Genomic DNA, 20,402 nt, shown 5'->3' on the forward strand with positions numbered 1-20,402 from the left:
AGTGCAGAATTCAGTGCAGTTTATTCCATTTCAAGCAGTGTTACAAAGCAGGCTATGTTTCAGCGATCTGTCTTCGCCTTTGTCAAGCATGGGAGGCGACAAAACATGCCTGCTCTGTAACACTGTTTGAAATGGAATAAACTGCACTGAATTCCGCACTTTATACTTTGGTGAGCTACGATTTTCCTTGGATATAAGTAGGTAGGTAGGTATCTATGCAGGTAGGTAAGTAGATATGGAGGTAAGTTCATAGGTAGGTAGCAAGATAGGTAAATGGGTAGCTATGTATGTATGTAGGTAGGCCCTTAGGTTGCTATGTAGGTAAGTAGCTAGGTAGGTGGGTATGTAACCAGGAAATTAATAAGGTAGGTAGCCAGGCAGGTAATTGTGTAGGTAGGGAAGTAGCCAGTGCTCCTTCACATCCAAATCATCATCCCCCTCCCTGTCACCTGCACCCCCCTTCCTCCGTCACCTGCACCCGACCCTTCCCCGTCACCTGCACCCCCTCCCCGTCACTTGCACCATCACTTGGACCCCCTCCCCATCACTTGCACCACCACCCCCTTCCCTTGCACCACTATCATCACTTGCACCCCCATCACTTGCACCTACATTATTACTGGCACCTCCCTCATCATCACTTTGCATCCCCCCTCTCATTATCATCACTTGGCATCCCCACTCATCATCATCACTTTGCACCCCCCCATCATCAGTTTGCACCACCCACTCATCATCATCACTTTGCACCCCCCCCCCATCATCATTACTTTACAAACCCCCCATCCCCCCTCCTGTCACCTTGCCTCCCCTGCTCTGCTAATGCCAGGATGATTAACCCCTTAAGGATGCAGCCCTTTTTTTGCAAATCTGACCACTGTCACTTTAAGCATTAATAATTATTGGATGCTTTTACTTTTCATTCGGATTCCGAGATTGTTTTAGTTTTTTCGTGACATATTCTACTTCATGTTAGTGGTAAATTTTCGTCAATACTTGCATCATCATTTCTTGGTGAAAAAATCCAAAATTTTATGAAAAATTTGAACATTTTGCATTTTTTTTTAACTTTGAAACTCTCTGCTTATAAGGAAAATGGACATCCCAAATAAATTATATATTGATTCACATATACAATATGTCTACTTTATATTTCTATCATAAAGTTGACATGTTTTTACTTTTTAGAAGACATCAGAGGGCTTCAAAGTTCAGCAGCATTTTTCCAGTTTCAAAATCAGAATTTTTCAGGGACCAGTTCAGTTTTGAAGTGGATTTGAGTGGCCTTTATATTAGAAATACCCCATAAATGACCCCATTATAAAAACTGCACCCTCAAAGTATTCAAAATGACATTCAGTAAGTGTGTTAACCCTTTAGGCGTGTCAAAGGAATAGCACCAAAGTGAAGGAGAAAATTCAAAATCTTGATTTTTTTACACTCACATGTTCTTGTAGACCCAGTTTTTGAATTTTTACAAGGGGTAAAAGAAGATAAATCTTCCTAAAATTTGTAACCCAATTTCTCTTGAGTAAGGAAATACCTGATATGTGTATGCAAAGTGTTCGGTGGGCGCAGTAGAGGGCTCAGAAGGGAAAGAGCGACAATGGGATTTTGGAGAGTTTGTTTTTCTGAAATGGTTTTTGGGGGGAATTTCACATTTAGGAAGCCCCTATGGTGCCAGAACAGCAAAAAAAAAAAAAAAAAAAACACATGGCATACTGTTTTGGAAACTACACCCTTCAAGGAACGTAACAAGGGGAACAGTGAGCCTTAATACCCCACAGGCGTTTGACGACTTTTCGTAAAATTTGGATGTGTAAATTATTATTTCATTTTTTTTCTCTAAAATGCTGTTTTTTCCCCAAATTTTACATTTTTACAAGGGGTAATAGGAGAACATGCCCCCCCAAAATTTGTAACCCCATCTCTTCTGAGTAAGGAAATACCCCATGTTAGGACGTAAAATGCGCTGAAGAGAAGGAGTCACATTCGGCTTTTGGAAAGCAAATTTTGCTGAAATGGTTTTTGGGGGGCATGTCACATTTAGGAAGCCCCTATGGTGACAGAACTGCAAAAAAAAAAAAAACACATGGCATACTATTTTGGAAACTACACCCCTTAAGGAACGTAACAAGGGATACAGTGAGCCTTAACACCTCGCAGGTGTTTGACGGCTTTTCGTTAGTCAGATGTGTAAATGAAAAAAAAAAAAATCACTAAAGTGCTGGTTTTTCCCCAAATTTTACATTTTTACAAGGGGTAATTGGAGAAAATGCCCCCCAAAATTATTTATAACCCCATCTTTTCTGAGTGTGGAAATACCTCATGTGTGAACGTCAAGTGCTCTGGCGCACTACAATGCTCAGAAGAGAAGGAGCGCCATTGGGCTTTTGGAGAGAGAATTTGGTTGTAATAGAAGTCGGGGGCCATGTGCGTTTACAAAGCCCCCCGTGGTGCCAGAACAGTGGACCCCCCCCACATGTGACCCCATTTTGGAAACTACACCCCTCACAGAGTTTAATAAGGGCTGCAGTGAGCATTTACAACACACTGGCCTTTGTCAGATCTTTGGAACAGTGGGCTGAGCAAATGAAAAATAAAATTTTTCATTGTAACGGACCACTGTAGCAAAAATCTGTCAGACACCTGTGGGGCATAAATGCTCACTGCACCCCTTATTACATTACATGAGGGGTGTAGTTTCCAAAATGGGGTCACATGTGGGCTTTGTAAACTTTTCATTTTCCCATCCAACTTTAATGAAAATTCGTCAAACACCTGTGGGGTGTTAAGGCTCACTATACCCCTTGTTACATTCCGTGAGGGGTGTAGTTTCCAAAATGGGGTCACACGTGGGTATTCATTTTTTTTTGTGTTTGTGTCAGAACCGCTGTAAAATCAGCCACCCGTGTGCAAATCACCAATTTAGGTCTCAAATGTACATAGTGCGCTCTCACTCCTGAGCCCTGTTGTGCGTCCGCAGAGCATTTTACGCCCACATATGGTGTATTTCTGTACTCAGGAGAAATTGCTTTACAAATTTTGGGGGTCTTTTTTTCCTTTTACCTCTTGTGAAAAAGAAGTATGGGACAACACCAGCCTGTTAGTGTAAAAAAAAAAATTCATTACACTAACAGGCTGGTGTAGACCCCAACTTTTCCTTTTCATAAGGGGTAAAAGGAGAAAAAGCCCCCCAAAATTTGAAACGCAATTTCTCCCGAGTAAGGAAATACCCCATATGTGGCCCTAAACTGTTTCCTTGAAAAACGACAGGGCTCCGAAGTGAGAGAGCGCCATGCGCATTTGAGGACTATATTAGGGATTGCATAGGGGTGGACATAGGGGTATTCTACGCCTGGGATTCCCAAACAGGGTGCCTCCAGCTGTTGCTAAACTCCCAGCATGCCTGGACAGACAGTCGCCTTCTAGAGTTTGCGCTGCGGCGGAAAACTTGCCGCAGCTCAAACTTGAAGTAGGAAACTCACTATAAACCCACCCGTGTGAATGTACCCTGTATGCAGGGATGGCTGCTGTTAGATAACAGCAGCCGTCCCGGCCCGATCACCCTGTCTGGTGATGTGGCAATCCCTGAACACCGCGCCGTAAATGTATGGTGCTGTGCATTAAGATGCGCTAAGCAGCGCCGTAAATTTATGCTGCATGTCCTAAGGGCTTAAAGAGAAAAAAGATAACTTTTACTCTTATTTACTCCTATTTCCCACGCAGGGATCTCCTGGGCAGCACAGGCTGGCTGCGTTCTTCTCTCGCTACTGTGCAGGCGCCAATAAGTGACGTCAAAGGCGCCTGCACTGCGTGGGGGCATAGTTCACAGGTCTCCTCTCAGTGAAGCCGTAGGCCCTGTGGCTCACACTGAGAGAAGGCTTAAGCTGTGTGTGCGTGTGCGCACACAGCTGAAATTGGCGCTCGCTCACCTCTGGAAGGGCTGTCCGGGCATGCTGGGAGTTGTAGTTTCACAATAGCTGGAGGCACCCTCATAGAAAAACATTGAGTTAAGTAAAAGGGCACAAGGATTAAAAAAAATAAAAATTCTGCTCACCTACTCCCGGTCCCTGCAGATGCTGTTCGTCTCTGTGCGGTCCGATGTCTCCTTTCCTCTTCATACAAGTAGTAGGACCTTTCCCTTTTCAGCCAATCACTGGCCGCAGCTGTGTCACGTGTCAAGCCAGTGATTGGCTGATGGGGAAAGGTCTTTTTCGGCTGCAAACACACTAGGTTTCCTGGATCCCGCGTAAGATTTGAAAACCATCCGGGAAACCCAATGTATTGCTGCAGTATGTGACATAGGGGGAGAATGTGACGGGGGGGGAATATGACATGGGTTTGGTGAGATGTAATATGTGGGGGGGGAGATAGGATATGGAGGAGAGAATGTGACAGGGTGGGTGAGATGTGACAATGGGGGCAGAATGTGATTGCGGGAAGATGTGACCATGGGGGGAGGATGTGACGGCGGGGGGGATAGAAATGGGGGAGATGAGAAATGGGCGATGGGCATAAAATGGATGGATAGATGTGAAATGGAGGAGATTGGACATGAAATGGGGGGATTTCAACATTTATTTATTATATTGCATCGCATATCAAAATCTCAATATTTAGGCCTATAATCGCAATAGCGCATTTTCCCCATATCGTGCAGCCCTAGTACAAACACTATAATATGAACTCCCCTAACTTTACTACACAAAGTGTAGCATAGTCAAATAATAAAATAAAATTAATTAATAAAAGGAATGTCCCTTTAAGGACATGTGTCACTTCTATGACACTCTTATTAGGACAGTGCAGGACTCTACACTATGTGGCATTACACGGGTGATATTTGACATAATTCTAGCTGTATTATTATTGGGCCTTGACAATTTGTATTAGGTTAGAGCCCATTCTACGGTAGGTTGTTGAGCTTGAAAAAATGCGATATGGCCGAAACTATTTATTTATTTTATTCTTAACATTTTAGATTTTTTTTGAGAACCACAGAACTGTATAACCTGTAGATATTTTGATCACCATACAATACACCAGATGGTTACTTTACCATACGCCGTGTTCTGATGGTTGTGTCTTGTGTTTTTCTCTCCTCCTGACAATGAATTAGCAGAAAACCTTAGAATTCCCCTCAGCCCATATGGTTCACGCAACACTGGATTTTTTATGAAATGGGATGTATTATTCCCTCAGGAGATGGCGAGAAGTCTTCACTGACATTTATGAGCATAGTTTATTTCTCCGGATAGTGCCCTGTAAGTAGTGCAATGTGGCAGCATTTATTTCATAATGTGGATTAATTGTCTTACTGTAAATACACTACACCAAATACACATAACCATAAAAGAACATAGCAACTTAGAGGGGATTCTTTGAGACTGTAACATTTATCACCTATGCTTATGTTCTTTGTAAGTAACAGTGCTTAAATACAACTTTTTTTGTACATAGGAGCAGTATTATAGTAGTTATATTCTTGTATATAGGAGGCAGTATTATAGTAGTTATATTCTTGTACATACGAGCAGTATTACAGTAGTTATATTCTTATGCACGGGAGCAGTATTATAGTAGTTATATTCTTGTACATATTAGGCTGTATTATAGTAGTTATATTCTTGTATATAGGGGCAATATTATAGTAGTTATATTCTTGTACATAGGAAGCAGTATTATAGTAGTTATATTCTTGTATATAGGAGGCAGTATTATAGTAGTTATATTCTTGTATATAGGAGCAGTATTATAGTAGTTATATTCTTGTACATACGAGCAGTATTACAGTAGTTATATTCTTATGCATGGGAGCAGTATTATAGTAGTTATATTCTTGTATATAGGAGGAAGTATTATAGTAGATATATTCTTGTATATAGGGGCAATATTATAGTAGTTATATTCTTGTACATAGGAAGCAGTATTATAGTAGTTATATTCTTGTACATAGGAGCAGTATTACAGTAGTTATATTCTTGTACATAGGAGCAGTATTATAGTAGTTATATTCTTGTATATAGGAAGCAGTATTATAGTAGTTATATTCTTGTACATAGGAGCAGTATTACAGTAGTTATATTCTTGTACATAGGAGCAGTATTATAGTAGTTATATTCTTGTACATACGAGCAGTATTACAGTAGTTATATTCTTATGCACGGGAGCAGTATTATAGTAGTTATATTCTTGTACATATTAGGCAGTATTATAGTAGTTATATTCTTGTATATAGGGGCAATATTATAGTAGTTATATTCTTGTACATAGGAAGCAGTATTATAGTAGTTATATTCTTGTACATAGGAGCAGTATTACAGTAGTTATATTCTTGTACATAGGAGCAGTATTATAGTAGTTATATTCTTGTACATAGGAGGCAGTATTATAGTAGTTATATTCTTGTACATAGGAGGCAGTATTATAGTAGTTATATTCTTGTACATAGGAGGCAGTATTATAGTAGTTATATTCTTGTACATAGGAGGCAGTATTATAGTAGTTATATTCTTGTACATGGGAGGCAGTATTATAGTAGTTATATTCTTGTACATGGGAGGCAGTATTATAGTAGTTATATTCTTGTATATAGGGGACAGTATTATAGTAGTTATATTCTTGTATATAGGGGACAGTATTATAGTAGTTATATTCTTGTATATAGAAGTATTATACTAGTTATATTCCTGTACATAGCGGGCAGTATTATAGTAGTTATATTCTTGTATATAGGGGACAGTATTATAGTAGTTATTTTCTTGTACATAGGAGCAGTTTTATAGTAGTTATATTCTTGTACATAGGAGCAGTATTATAGTAGTTATATTCTTGTACATAGGAGCAGTATTATAGTAGTTATATTCTTGTACATAGGAGCAGTATTATAGTAGTTATATTCCTGTACATAGAGGCAATATTATAGTAGGTATATTCTTATGTATAGGAGCAGTATTATAGTAGTTATATTCTTGTATATAGGAGCAGTATTATAGTAGTTATATTCTTGTATATAGGAGCAGTATTATAGTAGTTATATTCTTGTATATAGGAGGCAGTATTATAGTAGTTATATTCTTGTATATAGGAGGCAGTATTATAGTAGTTATATTCTTGTATATAAGAGCAGTATTATAGTAGTTATATTCCTGTACATAGAGGCAATATTATAGTAGTTATATTCTTGTATATTGGAAGCAGTATTATAGTAGTTATATAACAAAAATAGAGAAACAGAAACTTAGCCAAACATTCCACAATTTGTATATTGATTTATTTGCTTCTCAGCATAAATTCAAAAACTGACAGATGGTTATTATACATTTTGGTCAGAAAGTACAAGCCCACTCGCCACATCAAGGCCACCTATTCAGAGTGGGTCCCTAACCTAACACTGACATAGCGCCGGGCAGTGGACATCGCGACACCAGGCCCACAGGGGGAGCGACCCAGTGGCCAGACAGCCCCACTGCTGCCTGATCAAGCCCCTGGCCACTCCACTCCACACACAAAGCACCACAGTAACAATGACCGCCGCAGAGCACCACACCAGTGTGAACATCTACCTAGTGCTCCCTGCCAGAGGGCTGGGAGAATGTTAGGAGGGAACCTAATGGATGGAGCAGAGTGCTGGGACGAATGGGTGGAGCAGAGTGCTGGCTATGAAAGAGGGGAAAGACTACTACTTTTTGATCAAAATGTATAATAACAACCTGTTAGTTTTTGAAATTATGCTGAGAAGCAATCAGATGAAAATACAATTGGAGGTTGTACGGCTATGTTTCTCTGTTTTTGTTGTTCATTGTAGTCTCTCCCCTCTTTCATGGCCAGCACTCCCCACCACCTATTCGGCCCAGGCATTTTTAATTAGCAGGAGACTGCCTATGGGTTTCTCCCAGCCGTTTGACAGGGAGCACATGGTAGGTGTTCACACTGGTGTGGTGCTCTGTGGCAGCCATTGTTTCTGTGATGCTTTGTCTGTGGGTGGAGTGGCCTGGAAACGGGCTTGGTCGGGCAGCAGTGGGGCTGTCTGGCCACCGGGTCCTTCCCCCTGTGGGCTTGGTGTCACGGAGGCGGCGGTCGCCACCCGGGGCTACGCCAGTGTTAGATTAGGGACCCACTCTGACTAGGTGGCCTTGATGTGACGAGTGGGCTTGTACTTTTTGATCAAAATGTATATGAACACCCTATTAGTTTTTTAAATGATGCTGATAAGCAAGTAGATCAAAATACAATTGGTGGATGTGCAGCTATGTTTCTCTATTTTTGTTGTACATTATAGTAATTATGTTCTTGTATTATTGTAGTTATATTCTTATACATAGGAGGCAGTGTTACAGTAGTTATAATCTTATACAATGGAGGCAGTATTATAATAGTTATATTCTTGTACGTAGTGGACAGTGTTATGGTGGTTATATTCTTTAACATAGGAAGCAGTATTATAGTAGTTATTCTTGTACATAAGGAGCAGTATAATAGTAGTTATATTATTGTACATAGGGGGCAGTATAATAATAGTTATATTCTTGTACATAGGAGGCAGTATTATAGTAGTTATATTCTTCTATATAGGAGCAGTATTATAGTAGTTATATTCTTGTACATAGGGGCAGTATTATAGTAGTTATATTCATGTACATAGTGGTAGGAAGGTATATTCTTGTACATAGGGGGTAGTATTATAGAAGGTATACTCTTGTATATAGGGGTAGTATTATAGTAATATTCTTGTACATAGGGGGCAGTATTATAGTAGTTATATTATTGTACATAGGAGGCAGTATTATAGAAGGTATATTCTTGTACATAGGAGCAGTATTATAGTAGTAATATTCATGTAAGTAAGAGGCAGTATTATAGTAGAAATATCTCCCCCTATGAACAAGAATACAACTACTATAATACTGCTTCCTACTTTTATGAATATTACACTAAAATACTGTCTCTATTTACAAGAACATAACTATTTTAATACTGCTACTGCTACTTTTGTTTTTGGTAAACAGTAGAATTATATGCTTTACCAAAAAGCTCTATCTTGGTCTCATCTCTCCACAAGATGTTTTCCCAGAAGGATTTTGGCTTACTCAAGTTAACTTTGGCAAAATGTAGTCCTGCTTTTTTATATCTCTGTGTCAGCAGTGGGGTGGTCCTGGGTCTCCTGCCATAGCATTTCATTTCATTCGACGGATAGTTCACGCTGACACTGATGCTCCCTGAGCCTGCAGGACAACTTGAATATCTTTGGAACTTGTTTGGGGCTGCTTATCCACCATCTGGGCTATCCTGCGTTTACACCTTTCATCAATTTTTCTCTTCCGTCCACACACAGGGAGATTAGCTACAGTGCCATGGGTTGCAAACTTCTTGATAATGTTGTGCACTGTGGACAAAGGCAAATGTAGATCTCTGGAGATGGACTTGTAACCTTGAGATTGTTGATATTTTTCCACAATTTTGGTTCCCAAGTCCTCAGACAGTTCTCTTCTCCTCTTTCTGTTGTCCATGCTTAGTGTGGCACACACAGATTCACAATGCAAAGACTAAGTGAACTTCTCTCCTTTTTATCTGCTTTCAGTTGTGATTTTTATATTGCCCACACCTATTACTTGCCCCAGGTGAGTTTAAAGGAGCATCACATGCTTGAAACAATCTTATTTTTCCACAATTTTGAAAGGGTCCCGATAATTTTGTCCAGCCCATTTTTGGAGTTTGGTGTGACATTATGTCCAATTTGCTTTTTTCCCCTCCCTTTTTTGGTTTAGTTCCAATACACACAAAGGGAATAAACATGTGTATAGCAAAACATGTGTTACTGCAATCCTTTTCTGTGAGAAATTTCAGTGATGCCAACATTTACGGCCATGAGTGTAACTACTATAATCAAGTATTTAGAATATTGAAAAGGCTGCACTCACCCTCTGTGTAGTAGTGTAGTTAGATGCTTTATTTTGTTGCGATTCCATAGATGGGAGATTGGGATGTGGACGGAGGCTGAGCCAACATTTCACGCTGTTTAGCGCTTGTCAAGTCATACAACTTGACAACGTGCTAAACAGCATATAAAGTTTTGTCCCGGCCTCTGTCCACATCCTAATCTCCCCATCTATGGAATCACAGGGAAATAAAGCATCTAACTACACTGCTACACAGAGGGTGAGTGCTGCTTTTTCAATATTCTAAATACTTGATTGAACACTGCTCAAAAAAATAAAGGGATCACTTAAACAACACAATGTAACTCCAAGTCATTCACACTTCTGTGAAATCACACTGTCCACTCAGGAAGCAACACTAATTGACAATCAATTTCACATACTGTTGTGCAAATGGAACAGACAACAGGTGGAAATTATAGGCAATTAGCAAGACAACCCCAATAAAGAAGTGGTTCTGCAGATGGTGACCACGGACCACTTCTCAGTTCCTATGTTTCCTGGCTGATGTTTTGGTCACTTTTGAATGCTGGTGGTGCTTTTACTCTATTGGTAGCATGAGACGGAGTCTACAACCCACACAAGTGGCTCAGGTAGTGCAGCTCATCCAGGATGGCACATCAATTCAAGCTGTGGCAAGAAGGTTTTCTGTGTCTGTGGCGTAGTGTCCAGAGCATGAAGGCGCTACCAGGAGACAGGCCAGTACATCAGGAGACGTGGAGGAGGCCGTAGGAGCAGGGCTGCTGCCTCCACCTTTGTGTGAGGAGGAGCAGGAGGAGCACTGCCACTGGCGCCCTGTGCTCTTCACAGATGAAAGCAGGTTCACACTGAGCACATGTGACAGACATGACAGAGTCTTTAGACGCCGTGAAGAACGTTCTCCTGCCTGCAACATCCTCCAGCATGACCCGTTTGGTGGTGGGTCAGTAATGGTGTGGGGTGGCATTTCTTTGGGGGGCCACACAGCCCTCCATGTGCTTGCCAGAGGTAGCCTGACTTCCATTAGGTACCGAGATGAGATTAATATAAAAATACCGGCAGTATGGATAAAATACCGTCCAGGTGGCAACCCTAGCCCCAATATTGCCTAATGGGCAGAAAATGATAGAATGTGTAGGGTATGTGAACAATCATAGTGACATATACATCCCATAATTTGAGCACATGGTGCAGTAAGATACAATACTACTCCTAAACATGTAACTTACAGCTCACTCCCAGCATTAGCCGACTAAACCGGAAGGGGTAATAGTATTAAAGGAGTACTCCGGTGGAAAACTTTTTTTTTTTTTTTTTATCATCTGGTGCCAGAAAGTTAAACATATTTGTAAATTACTTCTATTAAAAAATCTTAATCCTTCCAGTACTTATTAGAAGTTGAATACTATAGAGGAAATTATTTTCTTTTTGGAACACAGAGCTCTCTGCTGAATCACGAGCACAGTGCTCTCTGCTGACATGTCTGTCCATTTTAGGAATTGTCCAGAGTAGGAGAAAATCCCCATAGCAAGCATATGCTGCTCTGGACAGTTCCTAAAATGGACAAAGATGTCAGCAGAGAGCACTGTGGTCATGATGTCAGCAGAGAGCACAGTGTTTCAAAAAGATAATCATTTCCTCTGTAGTATTCAGCAGCTAATAAGTACTGGAAGGATTGCGATTTTTGGCACCAGTTGATTAAAAAAATAAATAAAAAATGTCTATCTTGCAGTGGGGTAATCCCCTGTTAGGGGTACTTGCGTTTTTTCCCATCTAGAGAATAGGGCTTCAAGAGGGGATTTTCTGTTACACGAGATGGCGTCCTACCGTTCCCGCTGTATCCGGTTGCTGATGGTGGTCGTGTAGATATTGTGTGGCCAATGTACCCCCTATGTACAACAATATAATAGTAGTTATATTCTTGTACTTATGGGAGAGTATAATTTTAGTTATAGTTTTTAATGGGGTACCCTACTCCTAGACATCTTATCCCGTATCCTGTGACGGTGGTTGTGACATCACGACCACGCCCCCTTGTCATGTCACACCACACCTCCTCCATTCATGTCGTCCGACATGCCCCCTTCCATAGATATGAATGGAGGGGATGTGGCATGATGTAAAGATCACGGCCTCCGCCTCTGAGCGTTCTGAACAAATTGTTCAGAACGCTGGAGCACCGGAGTACCCCTTTAATATATAATAATAGTATAAATAAACAAATTGATTAATTAGTACTATTCCTTGTCAGTTCTGGATGGCCAATATGGACACCTAGAAGATCACTCAAAGCTATAAGATGCCATTAATATTCTCCGTGCCATCCGTGAGAAGGTGTATACTATGGAATACCGACTGTACACCTATAGAGATGAATATACTGAATATAGTTTATTTGTGACTATTTTTGGTCTTTTTAATGCTGGAATTCGTTTATACATGGGGCAGAATATTGTTAGTCTACAGCGTTATTCTGGCCCACATATACAATTGCAGTGAAGCAGAACAAATGAAGTATCAGACTATATGGGATCCAGTCATCCCTGTGCACATGCCACAGTATGCGTCAGGACAACATGTCTGGTATATGACGGTACTAATGTGAGCCCACCGAAAGTAAAAAAAAATGATTAGACTCCTGGCTGTATCAGAAACTTCTTATCAGCAAAATGTTTATCATCCAGCCAAATTTACAGGTCTGTAACTTATCCTCGGCATCTGCATTAATTCCATATCGACTAAATATCTGGTGATAACTTAATACTTTGTATTCCAGCAATGGTTCTGGTCGTACACAGGTGCAAGGACCTCCCAGATGAGTGACGTTCTTAAATAATGATAATTGATTTTTCCTTTTAAGCGCAGTGTATGTAGAATTTATGTTTGTTTATCCTAATCTGCATTGCTCATCTTTTGAGGCTTTAAAGAGGAAGTATCATGCAGTAAAAACTTATCCCCTATCCAAAGAATAGGGGATGAGTTTTAGATTTTGGGCTTTAGATATTGGGCCTGACCGTTGGGGCTGTTTGGCTCTCTCCGGCTGGGGATGAGGCTCTTTATCTTCTCAGATGGTAAAGCTGCCCATTCTTCTTGGCAAAAGCCTCCAGTTCCCTAAATTCTTGGCCTGTCTTGCATGAACTGCACTCTCACCAGAGTGGCTCAATAATATTGAGGCCTGGAGACTGAGATGGCCGCTCAAGAACCTTCACTTTATTTTGCTGTAGCCAATGACAGGTTGACTTGGCCTTGTGTTTTGGATCATTGTCATGTTGGAATGTCCAAGTACGTCCTATGCGCAGCTTCCTGGATGATGAGTGCAAATTATCCACCAGTATTTGTTGATACAGCACAGAGACAAGCCTCAAACCTTCTGGCACAATGTCATTTGGAGTGGTGAGACTACAATTGAACTGTTTGGACACAACCATAAACGCTACATTTGAAGAGAAGTCAACAAGGCCTATTATGAAAGGTCTGCCATTCCTACTATGAAACATGGTGGTGGATCGCTGATGTTTTGGGAATGTGTGAGCCGCAAAGGCACAGGAAATTTCGTCAGAATTGATGGCAATAGGAATGAAGTAATGTATCAACAAATACTGGCGGACAATTTGCACTCATCATCCAGGAAGCTGCACATGGGACGTAAGGACATTCCAACATGACAATGATCCAAAACACAAGGTCAAGTCGACCTGTCATTGGCTACAGCAAAATAAAGTGAAGGCTCTGGAGCGGCCATCTCAGTCTCCAGGCCTTAAAATCATTGAATCACTCTGGTAAGACCTCAAATGTGCAGTTCCTCTGGCCAGAGGAAGCGGTATTGCCCGCGAAACCAGCTGTTCGCCCGCCCACCCGCACAGCTTCGGCTGCTGCGCTTCTGTCTCTCCCATCCACACGAGGCCGGCTTTTCCTATTGTTTGATGGCTTAATAAAGACTTCATAATTCTACAGGTGAGTGCCGATTTGCATTTCTTCCTCCGCATCCACAACAGAATTCTTGTCTATTGATCGTGCACCCCTGTACCTCGGGATATTACTTTTCCTCTCTCCTATGGACTAAATAGTCCCTCCACCTACTGCTGCGGACATCAGTTGTGCCACCATTTCTTTCCTCTTATGCCTTAGTATAACTACTATAATACTGCTCCTATGTACAAGAATATAACTACTATAATACTGCTCCTATGTGCAAGAATATAGCTACTATGATACTTCCTCCTATATACAAGAATATAACTACTATAATACTGCCTCCTATATACAAGAATATAACTACTATAATACTTCCTCCTATATACAAGAATATAACTACTATAATACTGCCTCCTATATACAAGAATATATCTACTATAATACTTCCTCCTATATACAAGAATATAACTACTATAATACTGTCCCAATGTACAAGAATATAACTACTATAAATATGACGGAGAAGAAGAAAAATAGAGAGACCGCACTCACCCACTGTATAAACTTGGCGTTCATTCCCCTCCATGTCCTCCACCTCATGGATCCATCTCCTATGATCTGAATAAATCTACATTCTCAAGTTTATACAGTGGGTGAGTGCGGTCTCTCTATTTTTCTTCTTCTCCGTCATATTTATGGACTACTGAATTTACACCTGCACCCCCAGGTATTACTTATACCTGAAGCTCCAGGATAGTACCTCCACAAACTGCTCCAATATTGTTGTTACCTAGGGAGATTAGTCATTGGTGCCACTTCATTTTTATAACTACTATAATACTGCCCCCTATATACAAGAATATAACTACTATAATACTTCCTCCTATATACAAGAATATAACTACTATAATACTGCCTCCTATATACAAGAATATAACTACTATAATACTGCCTCCTATATACAAGAATATAACTACTATATTACTGCCCCCTATGTACAAGAATATAACTACTATAATACTGATCCTATGTACAAGAATATAACTACTATAATACTACCTCCTATATACAAGAATATAACTACTATAATACTGCCCCTATATACAAGAATATAACTACTATAATACTACCCCCTATATACAAGAATATAACTACTATAATACTGTTCCTATATACAAGAATATAACTACTATAATACTGCCCCCTATATACAAGAATATAACTACTATAATACTTCCTCCTATATACAAGAATATAACTACTATATTACTACCCCCTATATACAAGAATATAACTACTATAATACGGCTCCTATGTACAAGAATATAACTACTATAATACGGCTCCTATATACAAGAACATAACTACTATAATACTGCCCCTTATATACAAGAGTATAACTTCTATAATACTGCCCCTATATACAAGAATATAACTACTATAATAATGCTACTTTGTAAAAGAATATGGATTTAATCAAGTAGAAAGTTAATACTTTACTGACATAGCTAATAAATGGTTATATCCGTCATGTAATGAGGTTTAGCCTTTCATTGTCGTCTGGCCTCAATCTCCAGCATTGCTCACGTTCTGTAGACTGTACAGTAGGTCATGTTGGGAACAATTCTCTTTGGGTCTGAGTTTTTTCATCTCTGAATATTCCACAAAATAAAGCAGACTATTTCTGGCCCCTTTTTGTTGTGTGGCCTGTGCCTCGTGCGGTCCATGTGGAGCCCCTGTATACATTTGCTCAATACAATCACGATTCAGGCCGCGATCTGGACACATGAATTCAGTTGTAATAATGGGCCGTGTGATCTGCTCCGCAGTCATTATCCTTTCCCGAGGAATGGAAATCCTATCATTGTACGAAAGGAGCAGAACTGGGTAGGAATGAGGGGGAGGGGATGGTTTTGTCACTCTTCTTTAATGTGTTCTGTGATTCTTTTTTGAACATTATTTCTGACCCATTTTTTTGAAGATCTCCAGGTTTTTACTGGGTTAGATCATCAATAATTTAAAGAAAACATGTCACATCTTCTTCACTCTGGAAAGCCAGCATTGGTTTCCATGGAGAACATGTGGCCCTACATGAACTCTTGCTGTTTGAGGTACCGGGTGAAGTCCACTGCCCACTTGAGACTCAGCCTGGTCCTAGGTTTTAAAGGGGAACTCTGGGGGAAAACATTTTTATTTATTTTTTATTTAGGACTTTTTAAGTCAACTGACTCCAAAAAGTTAAACAGATTTGTAAATTACTTCTATTAAAATTGTTTAATCCTTTCAGTACTTATTAGCAGCTGTATACTACAGTGGAAATTCTTTTCTTTTTGAATTTCTTTTCTGTCTGTCCGCAGTGCTTTCTGCTGACACCTCTGTCCATGTCAGGATCTGTCCAGAGCAGGAGAAAATCCCCATAGCAAACCTCTCCTGCTCTGGACAGTTCCTGACATGGACAGTGGTGTCAGCAAAGAGCACTGTGGACAGACAGAAAAGGAATTCAAAGATTTCAGAATTTCATCTGTGTTATACAGCTGCTAATAAGTACTGGAAGGATTAAGATTTTTTTAATAGAAGTATTTTACAAATCTGTTTAACTTTCTGGCACCAGTTGATTTAAAAAAAATGTTTTCCACCGGAGTACCCCTTTAACTATTTTTTTTCTTATATTTTTTATAGGACCCGAGGAACTTCAAAGCAAAGGAGAAATAGGAATTCAAATGGGGCTGACCAGGAGCAGGACATCTAGTTTTTGCAATACGGTTCCCGTATCCGGTTTCAGTGTAAAAACCATATGGAACCGTATTGCAAACCGTATGTATAAACATGTCAGTGAAAACTGTATGCCAAACGTAGCCTCCGGTTGTGTACGTTTTGCACCATTTATGGTTTTATCTGTTTTTTTTTTTTTTCCCATACACAAAACCATAGTCTACTACGGGTTTTATGTCCAGGTGAAAAAACGGATACAACCCGTATAAGTTTTAATTATTATTTTTTTAAATGGTGGTCAATGGGTAGCGTACAGAACCGTATGTGTGTACGGTTCCATCTGGTTTGCACAATACGGTTTTGCAGTTTGCACATGCACAGTGCATGCCGAAAGTCCTTCCCACAAATGGAACAAGAAGAACGTTATTTAATTAAAGGGGTACTCCGCCCCTGGCATCTTATCCCCTATCCAAAGGATAGGGGATAAGATGTCAGATCGCCACGGTCCCGCTGCTGGGGCCCCCGGGGATCGTCACTGCAGCACCCCGCCATCATTACTGCACAGAGCGAGTTCGCTCTGTGCGTAATGACGGGCGATACAGGGGCCGGAGCAGCGTGACGTCATGGCTTCGCCCCTCATGACATCATGGCCCGTTCCCTTAATGCAACTCTATGTCAGGGGGCGTGACGACCGCCACGCCCCCTTCCCATAGACTTGTATTGACGGGGGCGGGCCGTGACTCGCTCTGCGCAGTAATGATAGCGGGGTGCTGCAGCAGCGATCCCCGGGGTCCCCAGCAGCGGGACCCTGGCGATCTGACATCTTATCCCCTATCCTATGGATAGGGGATAAGATGTCTAGGGGCGGAGTACTCCTTTAAGGACAAACCTAAAACCTTATCCGTTTGTTTTCTAAAAAACAGTATTAAACCGCATGCAACCGGACATCCGTTTTCAAACCGTGTACGGTTTATAACCGTACAGAGGTATATACGGTTGTATACGGTTTGGTCCGGTTTTGAGACATATTTTATTTTTTTTTTACAAAAAAACTGATATGGGAACTGTGTTACAAAATCGAGATGTGAATGAAGCAATACTGGTAAGTGATTTTACTAACCGACATGCAAGGCGTTTCGCTGCGCATGCGCAGCGAAACGCCTTGCATGTCGGTTAGTAAAATCACTTACCTGTGTCACCGTTGATGTTCTGCTCCCAGTCAGCGCCATTTGAATTCCTGTTTCCCCTTCGCTTTACAGTTCCTCTGGTATTATTGTTCTCATGCAGGAAGGCTGCAGACAGGATTCTCTCTGCTATATACACGCGATCCATTGTTGTGTATTCGGTTACACAACCCCGTCCGGTAAGCGGTTTTAATTATTCCCATTACTGCTGCTTGGCGTTACTCTTCACATTGGAGCGCCTTCTGTTTCAACTTTGATATTCTTTATAGGGGAAGACTAGTGAAATACTCACTGACAAAAAGAAAAAATGCTCCCAAATAGAAAGGCTGTAATGTCTCACGTAGATATGTAAATGTTTATAGATGTGGTCTAAATGGAAACTGGGGCGTAAGTGCTTTCCCCGCAGCTTTATAAGAAGGTTCTCGGAAGTTACTTTTGGGTAGTGCACATCTTGGAGAGAAATTGCTGGCTAGTAGAAATGCCTTTACGAGGCACTCAAAGACATTTTGCCCAGTTGGTCATTGGACATTGCACGTAATCTATGGCGTTCTGACCAAGCTGGAGCTTTTGGGGAAAGTGGTACTTAAAGACACAGTCACATGACAAACAGACCACCAATAGAGAGGATTGTTTAATCTACCAACAAGCAGGAGCAACTTTCTCAGTTCCCTTGTCCACCATCCAGACACAGGGGGCACCTGTCTCTGCCCAGACCATAGAAACATAGAATGTGTTGGCAGTTAAGAACTATTCAGCCCATCTAGTCTGCCCAATATCCTGAATTCTATGAATAGTACCTATCCCTATCTTATATGAAGGAGACCATTATGCCTGTCACTATGTTATATGAAGGATAGCCTTATGCCTATCTCTATCTTATATGAAGGATAGCCTTATGCCTATCTCTATCTTATATGAAGGATAGCCTTATGCCTATCTCTATCTTATATGAAGGATAGCCTTATGCCTATCTTATATGAAGGATAACCTTATGCCTATCCCTATCTTAAATGATGAATAGCCTTATGTCTATCCCTATTTTATATGAAGGATAGCCTTATACCTATCCCTATCTTATATGAAGGATAGCTTTATGCCTATCCCTATATTATATGAAGAATAGCCTTATGCCTATCCCTATTTTATATGAAGGATAGCCTTATGCCTATCAATATCTTATATGAAGGATAGCCTTGTGCCTATCCCTATTTTATATGAAGGATAGCCTTATGCCTATCAACATCTTATATGAAGGATAGCCTTATACCTATCTCTATCTTATATGAAGGATAGCCTTATACCTATCCCTATCTTATATGAAGGATAGACTTATGTCTATCCCTATCTTATATGAAGGATAGTCTTATACCTATTTCTATCTTATATGAAGGATAGCCTTATGCCTATTCCTATCTTATATGAAGGATAGCCTTATACCTATCTCTATCTTATATGAAGGATAACCTTATACCTATCTCTATCTTATATGAAGGATAACCTTATACCTATCTCTATGTTATATGAAGGATAACCGTATACCTATCTCTATCTTATATGAAGGATAACCTTATACCTATCTCTATCTTATACGAAGAATAGCCTTATGCCTATCTCTATTTTTTATGAAGGATAGCCTTATGCCTATCTCTATTTTATATGAAGGATAGCCTTATGCCTATCCCTTTCTTATATAAAGGATAGCCTTATGCTTATCCCTATCTTATATGAAGGATAGCCTTATGCTTATCCCTAGCTTATATGAAGTATAGCCTTATGCCTATCTTATATGAAGGATAGCCTAATGCCTATCCCAATTTTATATGAAAGATATCCTTATGCCTATCCCTTTCTTATATGAAGGATAGCCATATTCCCATTTCATACTTAATCTTCGTTAATATATTTGCAGCTACCACTTTTTCAGGAAGCATATTCCATGCACGCACTACTCTCTCAGTAAAGTAATACTTCCTGATATTACTGCAGAAACCTTTCCCTCTGATATAAAACTATGCCCTCTTTAGACTATTTCTAGGCACTTAGCAGAGGGAAATTTGGTGCCATGTTGCCATTACATGTTGTGCCATTGACAGCAGCTGCCACCTTTGTTTACAGTGGTTTGGTGAACTGGAAGCATGGACTGCTATGGACTGAAGCCGAAAAGGTCTTTATCAATAAATTCAGGTTCTGTTTGGGATGTGAAAAGGGTCATGTTTAAGTAGGGAGGCTTTTGTGTCGAGCTCTTAGATCCTGCCTTTGCTGCACTGTGCACACATCTGAATTTCCACAATGGAATTTTCGCCACAGAAATTCAAATGCTGGATTCTGCCGAAAGAATGAACTGCATTGCCGTCACTGGAGAGCAGCGCATGTCCGCGTGGTCATAGCGCCAACTGCTTGGCATGTAATGTCTGTCCTGAATTTTTCTGGGTAGCTATTCAGTAGTGTGCTCCCACCCTAAGGTAGGGTCACACATAGCGCATCCACAGCGTATTTGATGCTCCAGATGCGCTACTGACCATCCCTAGAGTGTGCTTCCTTCTGTGCCCGTGCAACCTGATTTTGTCTGCTCGTAGCAACAATCCGCCACTATGAGCAGACACACAGTGATCTGCGAGCCACCACTCGAATGCCACCTGAGCTAGGCTTTGTCAAGAGCAGAGGATTTAAA

At 40.5% G+C, this 20,402-nt stretch overlaps 1 protein-coding gene across 4 annotated transcripts in view; it reads left to right on the forward strand.

Moving 5' to 3' along the window:
- RAB27B (RAB27B, member RAS oncogene family) overlaps positions 1 to 20,402 on the forward strand; it is a 293,415-nt gene that overhangs the window by 145,970 nt on the left and 127,043 nt on the right. The window contains exon 1 of one of the 4 annotated variants that reach the window (XM_056544886.1): positions 17,890 to 17,910. The exons of the other annotated variants lie outside the window; for them this stretch is intronic. The gene's annotated coding sequence lies outside the window, so the exon portion shown is untranslated. Of the gene's footprint in view, positions 1 to 17,889; positions 17,911 to 20,402 lie in introns of those variants that run through there. 4 annotated transcript variants of the gene reach the window in all.

The sequence above is a fragment of the Hyla sarda genome, chromosome 1 (assembly GCF_029499605.1).
Source record: "Hyla sarda isolate aHylSar1 chromosome 1, aHylSar1.hap1, whole genome shotgun sequence".
NCBI classification, from domain to species: domain Eukaryota; kingdom Metazoa; phylum Chordata; class Amphibia; order Anura; family Hylidae; genus Hyla; species Hyla sarda.